This window comes from Chrysemys picta, chromosome 2 (genome assembly GCF_011386835.1).
Source record: "Chrysemys picta bellii isolate R12L10 chromosome 2, ASM1138683v2, whole genome shotgun sequence".
In the NCBI taxonomy this organism is placed as follows: domain Eukaryota; kingdom Metazoa; phylum Chordata; order Testudines; family Emydidae; genus Chrysemys; species Chrysemys picta.
In genome coordinates this window covers 219,391,617-219,409,045 of record NC_088792.1, presented here as the reverse complement: position 1 = coordinate 219,409,045, position 17,429 = coordinate 219,391,617, and positions in this window count along the sequence as shown.

Below are 17,429 nucleotides of genomic sequence, written 5' to 3'. Positions count from 1 at the left end.
TGGAAGTGCTGTAAGGAATGGGGTTGGCCAGGGTTTTGGGGGGCGCACACACCTCTTATAGCAGGTGGTTCCTGACACGTAGGGAGGGTGGAGACAGGGGAACCACCCCTTCATTCCTTCCATTCCCCCCCTCCCTATTTGGAAGAGGAGAGCCTTGCCGTACAATCACTCCACTGCTGATGATCTCACGCCCTATAGAGAGGCTTCTAGCTCGTCCCCACGCCCACCTTTTCCCCTAATATTCAGTCCATTTATTAGGATTGCATGGTGGGGGGAAAGCTTAGTGGCCCAAAAGTGCTATTCAAAGACCTCTGTTTTAAGCAGTCAACGGGGAGAGGATTTGCAGAAGGGAGTTGCCAGCAGCTCTCACAATTTTATCGTGGGGCTTGTGGCATGCGTTGCGTTTCTCAAAACCCCAGCTTCTGAAATCTTGTGATTAGATAAGACTCTCAGCTTTCATTGAAGAAATTAGTTTACAGCCCTTCTAATTGCAGAGAAAAGCTTGAAAATGTGCCGTCACTGCACCCTAAAGGTGCAGAAACTACATGGCAAATAAAAACAACCCAATTAAAAAAAAATTGGGGCTGTGACTCATGGTATTTTGTTTTTCTTTTAAACATATGGGGTTGGCATGTCTATGTATTTATACCATACTTAATCATCACCATGGCATCTGAACACTCTAAATCCAAAACAGCCTAATCATGAAAGGTTTGATGTTTGCCCTCAGAGCTATGCAGAATTGCCAACAGCAATAGAGCTAGTCAAACTTTTAATCAAAAACGGTTTTCAGTTGGAAAATGCTCTTTGACAAACTTTTTTTTTTGCAAAATTGTATCAATTTCAACAAATGTCAATGTTTTTCTAAAAAACTTTTCATTTCAAAATTTGTTATATTAAAAAATGTAAAAGGCTCAAAATCTAAACAAAGCATTTTGATTTCCAAAAAAAAAAAAAAAAATGACACCATGCAAGGCACTGCATTTAGCCGTATGGAATGGAAACCTATCAACCTCATGAAGAAACTTGCACAAATACAGACAGATATCTTCCTTTCCAAATGCAAACCGATGGACAACTTGCATCTGAAGAAGTGAGGTTCTTACCCACGAAAGCTTATGCTCCCAATACTTCTGTTAGTCTCAAAGGTGCCACAGGACCCTCTGTTGCTTTTTACAGATTCAGACTAACACGGCTACCCCTCTGATACTTGATGTAATTTTGTTTCACATTTTAAAAAATGGCTTTTTAATCTTAAGGAGGAACACTTTTAGCCATATCTCATAGGAGGATTGGCAGAGATGAAAACACAGCTTATGTTGCAGTTGTCACATCATTCAATGCTGCTTAACCACCTTGAGTGGTATATCCAGGGCCGGCTCCAGGCACCAGGCAACCAAGCACGTGCTTGGGGTGGCGGGGGGGCAGTGCGGCGCTCGGCGGGGGATTCTGGTGGCGCAGCGCTCGGCGGAGGGTGTTCGGCGGCGCGGTGCTCCGCGGGGAGGGGTTCAGCAGCGCGGCAGTCGGCGGGGGGTGTTTGGCGGCGCGGTGCTCCGCGGGGGGGCGCAGGGTGTTCGGCAGCCCGGCGCTCAGCGGGGGATGTTTGGCGGTGCTCGCGCGGGGGGGGGGGGGCTTCAGCAGTGCAGCGCTCTGCGGGGGGTGGAGGTGTTCGGTGGCACGGCACTCGGTGGGGGTTTCGGCGGCGTGGCGCTCCACGGGGGGCTGGGGTGTTCGGCAGCGCGGTGCTCAGCAGGGGGCGAGGGGTGTTCGGCAGCGCGGTGGGGGTTGGGGGCTGTTCAGCGGCGCGGCACTTGGTGGGGGATGTTCAGCGGCGCTCCGCTCGGCGGGGGATATTTGGCGGCGCTCCGCGTGGGGAGGTTCAGCAGTGTGGTGGGGGCTTGGGGGTGTTCGGCAGTGCGGCGGGGGGTGCCGGTTCGGCGGCGCGGCACTCGGCGGGGGGGGTTCGGCGGTGCGGCACTCGGCGGGGGGGGTTTGGCGGTGCGGCACTCGGTGGGGGGGGTGTTACGGCGGGGCGGCGCTTTTTTTTGCTGCTTGGGGCTGCAAAAAAGTTAGAGCCGGCCCTGGGTATATCCTAATTTATACCAAAAGAACCAGAACAGGGTTGGTGATGTCTTCTTCTATTGCATTTAGTAAAAGTGAAATGATACTTATGGGAAACATATTGCTTATGAAAGTGTACAACAGCAGAGCTCCTGCCCTGCGATCATCCTCTAATAATACTGTATAGTATAGGGTCGTTGCATTGATCTTCTGTCAGAGATTTAAATGGCAGCTTTGACTAACTATCCTGAGTTGAACGTGGAGGCTTGCCTTGGTTAAAATAGTAAGGCTGACAAGGATAAGTAACTGGCAATTGGTTTGGTACTAACTGTACTTAGATCATTTACTTCAGGGGTCTCAAACTCCCGGCCTGCGAGACATCTGCAGCCCGCAAGCCTCCCCAATGTGGCCCGTGGGGCTCCAGCAGTTTTGGGGACAGGTCTATCCCTTGGTCCCACCTGCCGCTCCCAGGCGCTCCCCCATTAGGGGCCCCAGCAGCGCAGCAGAGCTGAGCGGCATCTGCCTGTTCACTCCAGTGGCTGCCGGCCCCTCCCTGTGGCCCAGGGGTTGGGTAGGGCTGTGCCTCCACGCACTGCCTCTGCCCCGAGCATCCCTGCGGTCAATGGGACACTGTGGGGGCAGAAGCACGCAGAGGCCCCCCGGCCAGCCCCGCCTTGGAGCCCCAGGTAAGCACCGCACCCCCGACCCCCTCCTAGAGCCTGCCTGCACCCCCTTTCCCTTCCCACACACCCCCTCCCACCTCCAAACTCCCTCCCAGAGTCTGCACCCCCTCCCCACATACCCCCCTCCCACCCTAAACTCCCTCCCAGAGCCTGCACCCCCTTCCCCTTCCCACACACCCCCTCACACCCCCAAACTCCTTCCCAGAGCCTGTGCCCTGTCCCCACACACTCCTGCCCCCAAACTCCCTTCCACAGCCCGCACCCCGTCCCCACACACACTCCCGCCCCCAAACTCCATTCCAGAGCCTGCACCCCAGACCCCCTCCCTCACCCAAACTCCCTCCCAGAGCCCAACCTCTCACCCCTTCTGCACCCAAACTCCCTCCCAGAGCCTGCACCCCAATCCCCTATCCCAGTCCTCCTCCCCCACCCAAACTCCGTCCCAGAGCCTTAGGCAGGTGGGGGGCGGAGTTTTGGGGGGGCAGGTTCTAGGTGGCATGAGTGACATTTGCCCGCTGGGAGGATTTGAGGACTGGCACTGGCCCTAAGATAGATTGAGTTTGAGACCCCTGATTTACTTCTTGTTTTTGCCTTGGAATGTTAGTAAATCGATATACAGAGTAGTACTTCATTATGTTAGTTTTGAAAGATTAATAATATATCTTTAAAACACACTAGTTTATGTTCCACATGATGTTGTTTTCAGAATCTTGTTTCAAGGTAGCTAAACAGAACTCTGAACTGATTTTATCTGCATTATTGGCTCAGCTTATCTAATACCTGTTAGATCATATTTACTGACTCAGTGGAGAATTTCCCTCTTGGTACTTTCGTATTGGCAGACATTAGATACTACTGTTTACTCTCATTTACTGCATGCCATCAATGCCACAAAGGCCCTTTAATTGTTAACTCCACTGTAACTGGGTCCAGGGTTTAGAAAGGCATTTATCATGTTCACCACAGTCTTATAGGAGGAGCTAGTAGCACCACTTCTGATTAAAGGTGCCCAATACTTCCCAATATAAGAACCTGTTTTCAGTTGCTTATAACTTTACCAAACCTTAACTATTTGGGATGAAATTTTCCATTCTTTGTGTCTGCCTCAAGATGATTTTTTTTTTATTAAAGTTTAGCCAGTTGGTTCAGCCACTTCCAAGAATGAGGCTAGTGAAAAATATTGTCTTGCCCCTGTAAAAAAAATCCCGGTGACCCTTTCTTTGAAAAGCTCTAGTACCATTCTGCTTGGGATCAGGTACTTGAATCATAGAATATCAGTGTTAGAAGGGACCTGGTCATCTAGTCCAACCCCCTGCTCAAAGCAGGACCAATCCCCATACAGATTTTTGTCCCAGATCCCTAAATGGCCCCCTCAAGGATTGAGCTCACAACCCTGGGTTTAACAGGCCAATGCGCAAACCACTGAGCTATCCCTTCCCCCTAACTAGAGTACGGGCATGGTCTTTGTATCAGGAATATTGCTTTTGTCATCCTGTCATCCACTCTGAAGTTTGGAAATGCCAAAATTAAGGTTGCCTGTGTAAGCTTAATTCACTTCCATGGTGCTTATGCATTATGATACAGTGTTCCATTACATAATCACCTATTGTTTTTTCTCCCACAAGACTCTGACTTCATTCAGTGACAGGATGGATGGTGCTCACTTGCTGAGAAGCTTTCTCTATTTTGTTTTCTCCTCATTGTTCAGTGAGTCACCCCAGGCCTTATTTTCGGTATGCTATTCAAATCCTGCTTGAATACAGGATTATTAATTATTAATTTCCTCATGGGCCTTTTTGTGGTGCTCATCAGTATAGCATCTGAGTGCTTCATCAATATCAATGATTTTTTTCACAATACTTTTGTAAAATGAGGGGTATTATCCCTATTTTGCAGATAGGGAACTGAAGCACAGAAAGTTTAAGATCAAAAGTATCCACTGATCTGGGGTGCCAAAACTGATGTGCCTAGGACCTGATTTTTCAGAGTACTTATCATTTTATAGTTCTCTGAACTTAGACCGTTCTACCTTCAGTTTTCAGCTGTGAGGGTTCAGCATTTCTGCAAATCAGGCCAGTCAGGCACCCAGAAAACAATGAATACAAAGTTAACAGCCACCCATAGTTTGAGTGACTTGCCTAACATCACATAGGAACTGTGTGGCAGAGACAGGAATAGAATCCAGTTCTCCAGGGCTGCATTCAATTCACCTAACCATGAGACCATCCTTCCTATTCTTGCAATCTCCCGCTTCATTGAATTCCAACTTCTGCAACAAATGAAGCAGGGGTCCTGCAGACGAGAGTCTCCTACACTGCACAACCATGCTCCACTATCGGAGCATATCCATTCTGTGCTGAATAAGGCAAGGGTGGAAAATAATAATATGAGATCATGTAATTAAAGACTGTATCGTAATGCATATGCACAAGGGACCAGATTAAGGTTGTACGAGCTACCTTAATTCTGCCATATCCTAACTTTTGAGTACTTGACTTTGCAACCTTAATAATTGCTTTTAATTTAGTTTTATGTATGTGTGCATGCGCATAATTAAAGTTACAAGATTGAATTATATGGTGCCCCAAACCTTCATAGCACCTATCACAACTATAAAATAAAACAAATTCGAAAAACAAAGGCAACATGGCCAAAATAAATACATCTCCTATCCAGTACAGAGTTCAAACATACAGTCTACAATGTCAGATATTACCTGGCATGACCCATTTTTAAAACGTACAAAAATAAAATGACATCTCAACAAAACTAGAACAATTCCACCTTGAAGTCAAGCTAAATTAATCATTTGCAATAAATAATTTATTTAATAAACTTAGCTGCTTTCTTTGCTCTTGGAATATCTGAGATCAGACTGTGAGCTCCTTGATTGTATTTGTTGTGTGAAATTATTAAACAGTTTTTTGTATTCCAACTCCCCCACTGTTGTATTCATTATGAACAGGACTCAGAGTATTTAACATTTGCTATTTGAGCAGTGGTTGTTCTGATTGGTCAAATAAGTCACATGCCTGTTCTTTGACTGACTGTGCAAGTACTTCCAGCATGTCTGTTTAGTGTGAACTTAAAAGATGGCATGAGAATGGCCTAAGCAAGTTCATTTAAACATTCAACCAGAATATTTTTGGTAATACCCACCCATCTGTGCCTAAAAGGATGCCACAGGTTTTCTCTGGCATATGATGAAGAGTAGAGCATTCCATTGTCTCAAGACTTTGAGAGAGTAGGCAGTACCTTGCTTCCAATGTTCAGGAGGATCTAAGAAACACAAGGATATTACATCATTTAGTCATCTCTCTAAATGTGAGTTGACACAAGTGACTCTCATATACATGAGAATTAGATGGCAAGACTGAATAAAGTCATAGACATGTCAATAGTGATTCCATAGTTGAGACTGCACTGTGATTTGCACTTAGAGCAGAGTTGAAATCACTTGTTAAAGATAGAGTTTAAACAACAGTTGCTGCAAATTCCAAGCTTCACACACTCATTCTGATAACTCTTCATGTTTAATGGTAACATTTGAAAGCAGCCTTTGTGCAAGAAGCTATTTCTATTATTCAGAATAATGGTTCTGAGCTATGCAAAGATTAGCTATCAAAACCTCTTCAGTTTCTTAGCTACTTCCATTGAACAATCCGGGCAGCCTGCCTGTCTCACTGATTGGGCTCTGCACACACTACTAATGAGCCAGAGAGCCAGACCAGAGAGCAGGAAGTATGGCTTTGGGCTCAGGGAAATATGGGTTTGGGGGACCCATGAGAAGTTAAACAGAAATGTGAGGGCAGGTAAAGAGAGTGGGGTTATTTTAACCTATGCCAGCTAGCAAGAGTCCCCAAGAGGCCATACACTAGCTCGGTATAGACTGAGCACATGATGGACTGGATATGCACTTCTCTGTCCCCATGCCAGGGTTAGGTGGGGTATGTTGCCATGCCATCTCTTTATCAAATGAGAGCTCCCATGCACTGTGGAATTTTCAACTGGCAGTTCTGGCTGCTATTTGGACCTTTTACACCATCACTGCTTATGTACTAAACAATCGCACCCGTTAGGTGAAATTGTTTTTTTTAATCAGGAAACAAATTTGTGATGCTCCTTGCATTTTTTCCTGATTGGTCCATCATTCATTCAGTTTAGCTCCTTTCCTTGTGTTGTCTGTCTGCAAGAGTAAACACTACTAATCATCTTGGCAAGTTGTAGATTCAAACCAGGCAACATCAAAAACAAAGTAATTCTGGAATTTCAGCCTCATTACAGCTCACCTCAGTGATGTGCAAGTCAACTCACCAGATGTCAACAAGAGTGGGGGAGAGGGGGAAAATACTTTTCAGCAGTAAGTTGTGTTACAAAAACTCCTGGAAAAGATTGTTGCAAAATTGTTTGCACCACTCTACTAATATAATTTTTAGCTTAAAAAGAGATTAAAGGTCATTCACAGTTGAGTACATACATCAAGCTGTCAAAGGTATTGATAACATTTCTCTCTTTCAATATGCATATATTATGTGCAGTTATATAGCATGGTGCTCACAATGGTATGATCTTGTCACAAGGAAACATAGACACTTCAGTATTGTCATATTAGAATTCATCCTACATTTTAGCATTTAATTAAAATGCTTTTAGGGGAGGATGCACATATTATATGCTCAACAAGATGATTAAATACCTCCAGCAAACTGAATCTTTTGCTTCCTTTCCAAGATAGTACATGAATAGTTTCCAGCTCTCACTTGGGATTCTTTCATTGTCTTCATCTCTTATGTATTCCAAACAAGAAGCCTTAAGCAATAGACAAAGTGTCTAAATAAGGAATAGTGATCATAAATCATAGTCTTACCAAGTGCAATAGGATTAAAATAGGATTTTAATTACAAACATGTTAATATAACCCTATGGGTATATAAATACAGACTCTTTTGCAGACATGAGAGGAGATGGTTAGGCAACTCAAATCCATGTCCATTTTACAGTTACAAGCTACAAATATATGAGCATTTTAATATCCATATTGTTTGGTTCAAATAAACATTTTTTATCTAGTCTCTGCTTTTTCTCCCTGCTGAGTGGATCTAACTAACCTACATAAAATCACCTCAGTTACTATTGCTTCATATTTTCTTTGTGATACATACAGTAGCACAACATCAAATATATTTGAACACATACATACACACAAAAACCCCAAAGAAAATATTATCTTAATGCCAGGTTAAGAAATACATTTTCAGTGTGATGCCTGGACATTTTAACATTACACCTTTGTGAGAACCAAACACTACCGGGAGTGGAGGGAGGGCCACGGAGGGAGCTTGTCAGGCTTTCAGTCTGTCCAGTTGATATCCACCCAGGTCCTCAAAGGGGCTGGATCTGGATTGCTTGTTGAAATAAGTGTGATTCAGTATTTTTTTTATAAGTTTCATTGAAACAAACAACATAAAAATCAAGAAAACCTCACAAAAGATAAGCTATTAATATTAAATTAAACTAGAAATAAAGCAATACAACTATCAATTTAATAGCAAAATCTAATCAACATAGCAAACAAGTTAGTCTCAACTTTGGATTGTAGTAAAATCACATTTGTTATAGCAAAGTAATACCAAAACTAATAAATTCTTATAAATTCTAAGAGGGAGTCTCAGGAGGAAGTTGGCTAGTTGGTTACAAATCCTAACTAAGGAATTTTCCCAAAATCAAATCTTGGAGCTGATTAGATATCTTAATTCTGAAACCAAGTTATTATCTATGTCTGAACCAATTGTGTCTCAGAGCCAATTATAAAGCTTCCTTGCTAGTTTAAAACTCCTATGGTGGCTAACCCTTTCTTCCCTCTCTCCCCCATCATAAGGATATCATAAAAGCCACTTTAACAGGACATTCTTAATAAACAAAAGTTTCACATGTTCTATTTACCAGAAATGTCAAATGATAATCTCTCAGGACTTCTAAATATAGAACACAGAACACACACTAATGATTAATCTTATAAGAGATGATTTAGGGCTGTTTAAACCTGGGGAATTTCTTTATGGTGCCTTACCCATAAGGACTTTTTGAGAGTTCATACACGCATGCCGCCAGCCACACTTTCACACCCTAAGATTAAGAATATAAAAAGGTTCAGGCATTTTAATAAAAATAGATTAAATGAAAATAAGTTACTTAAGGTGACAAGGGGGTTGCAAATTCTTTAGCTTTTGCAGTCTTCTCAACTCTAAAGAGTATGAGCTTGTACCACAGTCAAAGAGCCAGATGGTTATGTTCTACTGGCACAACTCTATTCACTAGTGTACCCAGGGGTGCTGGAACAATTTGTATATTGGGGGTGCTGAGAGCCATTGAACCAATCTGTTAATCCTGTATATAATGGAAACCAGTTCAAGCTGGGGGTGCGAAAGCACCCCCAGCACTCCTAGTTCCTGCACCAATGAGTGGATCTTCAGCTTTAAGGATCAAGAAAAGGTTTGCAAGATATTCATCTGAATACAGTGAATGGAGCCAAAGGGGACCCGGTGAGATACAAATCAGTATTATACAGTATACAGTATTATAATATGCTGGGGGGCAGGGGGTTAGTTCTGAATTATGCAGGACATATTGTATGTTTGTTACCATACACACCTAATTTCTTGACCAAATCACCACACGCGAAAGGAAACAATCACATTTTTCTAGCTTTTTAATATAGTTTGACAGGTATGGCTATGAAAGCTGTAGCTCATAATTTTATATTAGTGAACAAGGTTGAGATACTATAATATCCTGTCCTAATGCGATCTATTGTGGTACTCTTATTTCCTGCTTCTGTTATCTGCCTACTGCTGGAAAGTTCACCCACCGGTGCTGTTGTTGTTGCTTTTGAATACAGTCATGTATTGTTGACCATTCTCTCTGTTTGATTTGTTTTTTGATGATAAATGGATGTCTGGAGGCAGTCACCAAACTTTAATTTGACTGAACAGATCAAATCTGAAAATCACAATTTTGCTAGAGCATAGTTGAAAAGTAAGCAATAATTTCACACCCGTCCATACATACAAGCTGTTTATTGGTTTTCTGCAATATACACTGCAATATTTTAACTTGTATTTATTGCAGTGTTCACATATATTATCATCAGTATTACTAAAAATGACTAGGTAAATGGAAAAAATACTATGTTTACCCAAAGATCATTTGATATTGGGGAAAAACACATGTTCATCCAGGGGATACCATATTCCCTGAATAATTCACATAACGCACATAAGTAGTTATTTTGCATGTGTTAAGAAATCTAAAGAAAGACAGTATTATGAATGTAGGTTCTCAGGTTTCCCTTTCTAAAAGTCCTTCATAACTGAACCTTTATTCCTTTGCTTGAAAGCCTTGTCAACACACACAGATGCACATGCTAGGCCCGATTCTCATGTTGCACTGGTATAACTATTGATTTCAGCAAAATCACTTGATTTACAGTTGTATTAAGTGGTCTACCTCTTCTCTCCTCATTGCTCTCTCCACTCATCTTGCACTGGCTTCCTTTCTTCCTGTAACGGCGTTGGCACCTGCCTCTCGCGAGCGCCCCCTTTCTGGCCAATACGTGCCTGCAATCCTTCAATCTTTTTCACGGCGTGGCACCCACCTCTCACAGGCACCCCCTTTCTGGTTGCATGTGAGCCTGCTTTTTTTTCAGTTCTTACAACCGGGTGGCAAACACCTCTCGCAAGCACTCCCCACCCTCACCCCCAGCCAATGTTTTTTCAGCAAGCCTTCAACGACTCAGCCCTCCAGCCAAGTCATACACACTGTCCCGCCTTCAGGGGTATACAGTCTCTAGATCTTTCTCATGGCCCTGTTATGAGACTGTAGCACTCAGACTTCCTCCCCAGAGACATTGCCTTCTTTAACATCCCAACAGGGGCCCATCTCAGTACCCTCAGTTGGTGTCCTTTCGGCAGCCCTCCCTGGCCTCAGTCTTCAACCATACCAGCAGGGCCCATCACAGTATTTGGCTAGGGTCTGGGCTCAGTCCCCTGGGCTCAGCCTGACTCCACAGATCTGTCCATGGTCCTGCTGCTCTTCCAGGCACCCATTCTTTGGCAGCCTTCCCTAGGGCTCAGTCCTGCCTGCAGTGAGCTGTGCACAGTCCTGCTGCTCTTCCAGCCAACCAACCACCCAGATCTCCCTCTTCAAGCTCCAGGCAGCAACTAACTGCTGTGCCTCTACTGGGTCTATTTATGTGCTCCTGGCCACTGATTGGTCGCTCCAGCAGCCCCTCTGATTGGCTGCTCCCCTGCAGCCACTCTAGGCAGCCTGGAGGACTTCTCTTCTGCTCTTTCCCCTGCCTCCAGCAGGGGGCCTCCAGGCCTAGTCCACCCCATCACAATACTCCTGAACATCATCTGACCATTGATAATGCAGGAACCTTCCAATCTGTGTTTTACAGATTCATAGAAGGATGATTAGATTATCTAATCTGACCTACTGTATATCACAGGCTATTACATTTCATCAAGCTTACTTCTATATTGAGCTCAATAATTTGTGTTGGGCTAATGTATATATTTCAGAAAGGCATCTAATCTTGATTTGAAGACATCAAGAGATGTAGAAAAATCATTTCTACTGTGGTTTGTTCCAATGGTTAATTACCCTCACTGTTTAAAATGTGTGGCTTTTCCTGCCTCATGGAAAAGCCTGTCTTATCTTCCTCCATTCTCAGCTCTCCAGCTCATTTCTAATGTCACCCAAACCATATGTTTTCTCACGTCTAGCTTTTTGTCTCTGTGACAGAATACACTCCTGTATTCACACCCTATCCACTTCTGTCATAGTCTTTGCACAAAGTATGTCTTGTGAGGTGTCATCTGTAAACTCATAATTTGCTGGTCATTATTGTGGTAAAATGTGTGTCAACATTGCATGTGAAGTTATAAGATATCCCTATATGATATTACTAACACATGTCCCAAACCTCACAGCCCTGCCCAAACATAAATTGGCAAACAGGTCTGTCCTAAAAAAAAGGAATGTGTGCTTTGCTTAATTTGCATCTTAGCAGTAAATAGAATTATCAAGCAGGGAGGGAAATAAAGAAAGCTCAAACAGGTAAGAAAAAAACAACAGGGAACATCCTCCCACATAGACTCTCCATCTCCTGGTGCCCAGCTGGAAATGTTTTTCAAGAGAGGGACTGAAACTATAAAAAGGAGGGACGAACACCTCCAAAGTATTCCCTCTCTCTGCCTATCGTATTCACAACACCTGAAGGACAAAGGAAGAATTCATTGGACTCTGGGAGAGGGGTTCTGACCCACGTGGTTTGGTCAGTGAGACTAGTCAAAGCATGTGGTGAAAAACTTTGCTTGAATCTTACATAGTTTGTTAAGTTAGGCATTAATAAGTATTTTATCTTTGTTTTTCTTGTAACCATTTAGAATCATAGAATCATAGAATATCAGGGTTGAAAGGGACTTCAGAGGTCATATAGTCCAACCCCCTGCTCAAAGCAGGACCAATTCCCAACTAAATCATCCCAACCAGGGCTTCGTCAAGCCTGACCTTAAAAAACCTCTAAGGAAGGAGCTTCCACCACCTCCCTAGGTAACCCATTTCTGACGTTTAAGTCTCATTACTTGAAGTCACTTAAAATCTCTCTCTTTGTAGTTAATCAACTTGCTTTATCTAATCAAGTGTGTTTAAATTGAAGTGTCTGGGTAACTGTATTTGGGGTGACAAGTTGTATGCATATTATCCTCTTAAAGGAATGACAGACTTAATATAACTTGTATGCCCAGGAGAGGGCTGGGTAGTATAGGACATACAGATCTGGGGGGAAATCTCAGACTGGGGGTGTGTTGGGGCCACCCTGCTTTATAACTAAGGCTGGTGAGAGCCAGAGTGTAACCCAAGTGTGGCTGGCAGGCTGCAGTTACACGCAGACACTCAGGGTGTGGCCTGCATGCTGGAAGGCTGTTTGTGAGCAGCCGAGCTGGGAGCTACTTCACCAAGCGTTGTAAGGCATTGTAAGGTTGCAGGGCAGAGGTGATACAGCTGCTCATTAGTCTGGACATCACCGTCTCCATCTACAGTTAGTTATTACTTAATCTGGCAAAGGATTTTGAGAATGTGTTGTACGAAATAAGGGCCAGATCCTGAAAATCTTTCCCACATTAATAATTTTATTAATTTCAGGAGCATTCAACATTTGACTTTAATGGGACTTGAGGGAATACTCATGGGAGTAAAGCTTGCAGGCTTAGGCCCTAAATGTGGTATAAGTACTTAAAAGGGAAACTATCAAAGGGACAGATTAGACTGACTCTTGTGCAGTTGCACGTTCAAGGGGTGGTGGTGGCTGAAGGAGCATCCTTCCCTCCTTTTCACAGCCTGTGTAAGGGCCAGGTGGCACAGTAGGCTCGAAATCAAGGGAGTGTAGGATTGCCCTGTCTCTACTCCCTATTCCCCATGGGCACACAGCATCCAAAAGGGAACAGGGAGATGCCTCCTTTGGTCACCATTCAGCAGAGCTGAGGGGAGCAAGTCACCCTTTGTTCCAGCTACTGACCCCCATAAATGAATGTAGTACCAAGCACAGCACCCGTGTACACCTGGGAGCCTTGCAGTGCTCCATATGGGGTGCTGCAGCTGCAAAATGTCCCCTTATTGGTTGTGCATAAATTGCACAATCTTGCTCAAAGTTATTAAACATAAAATCTGAGCTTCCTTGAAAGCTATTGTATGTTGCAGAATTTCCAGCACTGTTTTTTATAAATGCCACAGTAAGTTAAATACTGTAGGTGACCAGATAGTAAAAACTGGAAAATATTGCCCTTCTCCTGTCAGCGTGTTCATGCACCGGTTTGCTTACTGTCATATTTAATTATGCAATGAACTTGGAAGTCATTTTTAATACTTTTGGGCTATAGGAAGCTATTTTCTAAAAGCAAATATATTGTTGTGCAGAAGTATGCACTGTTTTTATCCATGCTACACCTGTTTGGGGAGAAATAGAAAACTTTGTGTCCCAAGGCTATCAATCCATCTCCTTTCATAAGCAATAAATCCACTAAAAATAATATAAAGAGTGCAAAGGGGGCTATATGGCCTCATGGCTACAGGAAGAGATTTCAGACACAGAAGCAATATTGATTATAATCTGGTTTGAGACACTTACATGATGGTATTGGGCAAGTCTCTTCTACCATCTTGCGTGTATTAGGCAAGCTAGAGAGCAAGGTAAAAGCAATATATCACTGAAAATCAGGTGCTGTATCTGAGCAGAGACCTCCTGGGTACATACATTTCCAAAAATATGGGATGAACCATTTTATAGCCACTGAATGGAAGCCCAGTAATATCATACATGGAATGCTGTACCTATCCAGTCTAAAACCAAGGACTGTCTATCCTATTTACTAACTTGCCAAGACATGTTCCCAAAAGATTCCCAAAGTGATCTTTCATATAACAGGAATAATCATAAATTTTAAACCACTCAGAGATAAAAAAGGAGCTCCTCCCGAACAATGCCAATCCCTTGTCTGTGGTACAGGCCTAAAGAACTGTATTTATTGTATGAAAAGTTCATGCCCTCACCAGTAATTGGCATTTGATCAGAGTTTGTACTTTTCAGAAAGTTCTGAAATATTATCCCACCTTCCAAAAATATTTTTCAGCATAACATCATGCATTTTTCATCCACCTGACAACTGAGCAAGCAAAATGTAGAGGGTCACATTAGGAATTTGTGTCAATGTACAGTCTGTCACATGACAGAAGTATGGGCCAAATTATACAATGCTCAGGCAAAAGTACATTAGCATTCTGAGAAGAGGAACGGCATAATTTACACTGGAAATCTCTGCTGTTGTCTGGTGGGTAGAGAGTGGCCATTCACCTGGCCATCACCAACTACTTAGTTCTCTCTTTACCAGCCTTTAGGTAATGCTGGCCTCTGGCCAAATGAAGACCTCTGTGAAGAAGGTCAAATCAGGAGTGAGTACACCCTGCACATATTGTACTATCTTTCACACCTCCTTTCATTGAATGATCCCTGAGAACTGAGAGCCTCCTGTGGTTACAGGTTCTTAGGGTCAGACCTGCCTAAAGAATGGGCTTCACTAGGCTATCAGGGCAAAAGTGATTGCTGTAATGTGGTGATGTTTGCTAAAATAAGGTTATCCCTTGTCTTCTGAACCCAGCTTGTAATGGTGAGGCACAGTACAGCATGAATGTAGCTAGTTCAGACTGGCTGATATTCCTGCCTGAGTTATTCACCTGCCCTAATATATATACCTCAGAAGTGAATTTCCTTCAATGAACTGTAATGTTGTGGTTGTCTTAAAAATTGGTGTCAGCAGCTCTTTGTTTTAAGCCCTCTTGTAATCTATTAACCATGTTATGGATGCTGTTTTATGCATGTACATTTAGGGCAAGGCAATTTATGGTATTTAAAAATTAATATGCTTTTAAAAGTTTTTGATAGTGCAGAGCTCAGCATTTTGGGTTTCCTTTTCACTTTTCTACATGCATTGTCAATCAGTTTGTTAACCAGATGCAATCTTTAGTCGACATCTTAGTGGATATTAAAAATAGCTTGTTATGCGGTGGACATGTGTCTCTGTTTGTAATTTACTCTTTGCACATACTATACCATGTAGTAACCAGTAGCCTTTTTGTGGAGCAAAGGTAACCTGTGGGCTTAAGTAAAGACTGCCTGAAGAAATAGTTGAAGGTTTAATCCTACAGATAAACAACATCCGCCTGATATTTAAGCAAGCTTAAGTTCAGATTTCTAAACACAATACCTGAGATCATGAATCATCAATAGAGTATTTTGTATCCAATCTAAATCTTTTTCTTTGTAAAGCCTAAATAACCTCCTCACTCCAACCCAATATATAGACAAGGATTTAATGTGGCTTTCACTGAAAATGCATCATATCTAATTATGATCATGTTCCCAACACATGCATGAGAAACTGAATTATTCCAGTTGTGCCTTCCTTGCTGATGCCTGGACCAGTTTAAAGTTTTCTGCAAGTAAATAAAGCAGACCATAGTGGATATTGTATTATTAGGTATTAATAACCTAATGGACCAAATTCTGAAGTTCTTGCTCCTTACTCAGACAAAACTCCCATTAACTCAAATAAAGACTAAGAAAGAACTTCAGGACTTGATCCTATAATAAACAATACCTTCCATCCAAGGATTTATCATAGAAATGTAAGGCTGGATGGAACCTCTAGAGTACATCTAGTCCAACACCCTGCACTGAAACCATCCCTGACAGATGTTTGTCTGGCCTGTTCTTAAAAACCTCCAGTGACAGGGATTCAATAAACTCCCTAGGTAACCTGTTCCAGTGCTTAACTATCCCTATGGTTAGAATGTTTTTCCTAAAATCTTCCATTGCTGCAGATTAAACCCGGGACAATTAAGCCCATTGCTTCTTGTCCTACCTTCAGGGGACATGGAGAACAATTGATCACCATCTTCTTTATAAGCCCTTAACATATTTGGAGACTGTTATCAATTTTCTCTTCTGTATACTAAACATGCCTACATCTTTCAACCTTTCCTTGTAGATCATGTTTTCTAAACTTCTTTTCATTTATGTTGCTTTCTTCTGGACTGTCTCCAATTTGTCCACAACTTTTTTAAAGTATGGTGCCCAAATCTGGACACAGTACTCCAGCTGAGGCTTGACCTGTGCCAATTAGAGCAGAACAATTACCTCCCATATCTTACATATGACACTCCAGTTAATACATCCCAGAATGACATTTGCCCAATTTGCAACAGCATCACATTTTTGACATATTCAATTCATGACCCACTACATGCCCCCCAATCCTGTTCAGCCATACTAATGCCTAGCTAGTTATTCCCCAGAGCAATTCTCCAATTTATCAAGATAATTTTGAATTCTAATCCTGTCCTCCAATATGTTTGCAACCTCTTCCCAGATCTGATATCATCTGCAAGTCTTATAAGCATACTCTTCATTCTGTCATCCAAGTTGTTAATTAAAATATTGAATATTACCAGTCTCAGGACGGACCCAGTACCCCTTCCCTTGACAGAGAACCATGGATAACTGCTCTTTGATATGTTTTTGAAACCGCTGTGAATCCACCTTATAGTTATTTCACCCAGACCAGAGATTCTTGAACACTTTTTGCTGATCCCCTCTTCAGAGATTCATGTCGCATATGCGCCCCCTTCTTTCTAAGAAACAGTATTTCCATGAATGCCGGTGATCCAGGAGCCCATCCCAGCCAGGGTGCATGCTGCTCTGTGGCTTGTGAGTATCACTTCCCTGGGACACGCTCCAGGTAGGCTGTGCCAGCAGGATACAGACAGCTGAGTTGCATTCCTTTCGTCATGCCCCTGTCCACGTTCATAGGCTGCACGCTCCTCTGGCCCTGGTGCCATCCCCAGCAAGGGGGCGCATGTGCATCATCCTCTGGAGAGGTGAAGGAGCAAGAATGGGTCCCTCTTCGCCTCCTGTGCTGGGAAAGGTCACACTCCCTCCCTCCTCATCCATCCCTTCCTCCTCTTTGTTCTTCCAGTCTGGCAGAAGCAGCAGGAACTACAACAGGTCCTTGCACCCACCCCTTCCAATAACCTCATCATGCACCCCAGGTGGGTGTGCCCCACAGTTTG